Source organism: Dipodomys spectabilis, unplaced genomic scaffold, assembly GCF_019054845.1.
Source record: "Dipodomys spectabilis isolate Male_0828 unplaced genomic scaffold, ASM1905484v1 ptg000193l, whole genome shotgun sequence".
Classification (NCBI taxonomy): Eukaryota; Metazoa; Chordata; class Mammalia; order Rodentia; family Heteromyidae; genus Dipodomys; species Dipodomys spectabilis.
The window spans coordinates 3,691,345-3,694,012 of record NW_024870870.1 but is presented as its reverse complement, the minus strand read 5'-3'; the positions used below and the strand labels follow the sequence as shown (position 1 = coordinate 3,694,012).

The 2,668-nt window shown below is 36.5% G+C and overlaps 1 non-coding gene across 1 annotated transcript; it reads left to right on the top strand.

The window, feature by feature from the left end:
• The first annotated feature begins 2,281 nt into the window (after nucleotides 1–2,281).
• Nucleotides 2,282–2,388, top strand: LOC122121694. The gene has a single exon (XR_006150017.1). It is a non-coding gene; the product is annotated as a U6 spliceosomal RNA (small nuclear RNA).
• The last annotated feature ends 280 nt before the right edge of the window (nucleotides 2,389–2,668 follow it).

Here is a 2,668-nt window from a genome sequence, read left to right as displayed (position 1 = left end):
ATTTATAATAGTAAACGTGAAAAGGAATTCCTAGATCTGCTGTTTTGCCATTTATTATGGCAAAGAATAATATCAAGTCACTCTTATAACTCTTAAAGAATGCAAGGGTAACTGATGATCGCTATCATGTTCCCACAAAACTAGTGGATCCTGAAGGATAGTAGTAGACCAGCCGAAATTCTAAGTACCAGACATGGTACTTAGACATGGGAGAGAGTGAAAGAGAGAGAGAAATATCACAATACTAGAAGTGCATAACAGACAAACAAGAGCTGTATGAGAATATTCATACTGCTATCTTTAGACTCTATGTGTACATTTGAAGGTATTTGTTATATGATAACAAATCAACATGAAATATAAAGTTATTTTGATAAAAATAAAAATAACTCAGAAGAAATTATAAATGCAAAAACAATCTTCACTGAAGCAAACTCTCAGAGATATTTATGACTTTGAAAAGGATAAAGTGGCTGAAGTTAGTATAAAGTTAGAAGTACAATTCACAAAAATATAAAAATATATTTATATCTCTCACTATATTACCCAAAGCAGAATGCAAATGTTGTTTAGATGATTTTTTAAAACACAGTTTCTGGGAAGGTGGCTCAGTGGTAGAGTGCTTGTCTTGCATACATCAGCCCCAGGGTTTGATTCCTCAGCACCACATAAGCAAAAAAAGATGGAAGTGGTGCAGTGGTTCAAGTGGTAGCGCTAGCCTTGAGCTGAGGGACAACACCCAGGCCCAAGAGTACATGCCTCATGACCAACAAAATCAAAATAAAGAACAACCCACAGTCTATCACTGTTTTGGCCTTAACTCTGTAATACTGCTGCTTCAGCCTAGGGATAAAATTTTAGGTGTGGACATTTATCAAAACTTCTGACTCAGACTCTATTTGATAATTTTTTAAATAAATATTTTGATCTTAATTTTCCTCTTTGTAAATTAACATGCACCTATAAAAATTGGTTTGACCATCCAAGTAACCTTCTCAAAGTGCCTCCTAATGATGATTTACAAAAAGTTGTACTAGGGCTGGGAACGTGGCTCAGCGGTAGAGCACTTGCCTTGCATGCATAAGGAACTGGGTTAGATTCCTCAGCACCACATAAGGAAAAAGAAAAAAGCCGGAAGTGGTGCTGTGGCTCAAATGGTAGAGCGCTAGCCTTGAGCTGAAGAGCTGAGGGACAGCGCCCAGGCCCCATGACCGGACCCCCCCAAAAAAGTTGTACTATATTTCAACAAGTAAAACAATGCTACAAATAAAGAAAACAATAATTAAATGTTAATAATTAGTAAAATAAAAAACAAAAATATTATCACTGTTTTCACTATTTGAAGTGTACTACATATTAGATTTTACTATTTTCTCATAATCCTGTACATTTAACACTGACTGAGGTTGTGATGTTCATCAAGAGTTTTATAGAATATGAATAGTCTTTAAAGCTATCCACTAAGATTACTATTTATGGCTCTTCTCATTATTTGTTTATGGCTTATATCATCATTTTTCCTCGTTAACTTATAAACTGAGGAAGCCCTAAAGTTTTAACAGCCTGTGTAGTTAACAAAGTGTTAACACTTCATTCTGCTTCTTTACACAAAAACTTTGCAACTTCTCATTGATAAAGTTTCTCGAAACTCTGAAATGCACATACTTAGTAGTATATGTCTGCTACCATAAATCTTAAATACTTTATGGAAAAGTTTTATACCTGCCAAACAGTCCTAATTTTGGCATATGTAAACAAATTCCCAAAATTAAATATATTTAAAACATTAAAACTTTTAACAAACCTTAACACTTGGTGCAGTGTTCATTATGACAGGTGCCTTGTATAGAATAATTGAATCCCCCTCCTACACATTTCTTGAGCAACAAATATCTGGAATTATTTTGTTTTTGACATGTCAATCTTGACTTTATTCTTAAATTTGTGCTTATGTAAGAAATATATAGTTTTAAAATTTCATGACAATTCTTTTGAACTTACTTTTTGTTGAATTGTCTAGTTTAGTAAAATCCAACTACACTTTTTTGGGGGGGTTCCATTCGTGGGGCCTGAACTCTGGGCCTGGGCGCTGTCCCTCAGCTCTTCAGCTCAAGGCTAGCGTTCTACCACTTGAGCCACAGCGCCACTTGCAGCTTTTTTCTTTTTGCTCATGTGGTGCTGAGGAATCGAACCCAGGGCCTCATGCATGTAAGGCAAGCGCTCTACCACTGAGCCACCTTCTCAGCCCCCACAATTGCACTTTTGATATAACAAATATTCTGTGCTCAATTCAGCCACACATACACTAACATTGGAACAATACAGAGAAGAGTAGCATGGCACTTGTGCAAGGACGATATGCAAATTCGTGGTGTGTTCCATATTTTTACAACAACAGATGCTGGAGGGGATGTGGCCACAAGGGAACCATACAACATTCTTGGTGGGAGTGTAAACTTGTTCAACCACTTTGGAAGGCATTATGGAGGTTCCTCAAAAGATTCCACATAAAGCTCCCCTTTGACCCAGCAGTCCCACTTTTGGGGATTTACTAAATGATCACAAACAAGACCATACTAAAACTACCAGCACAACTATGTTTATTGCAGCATTATTTACCATAGCTAAGATATGGAATCAACCAGCTGTCCCCACTACATGAATGGAT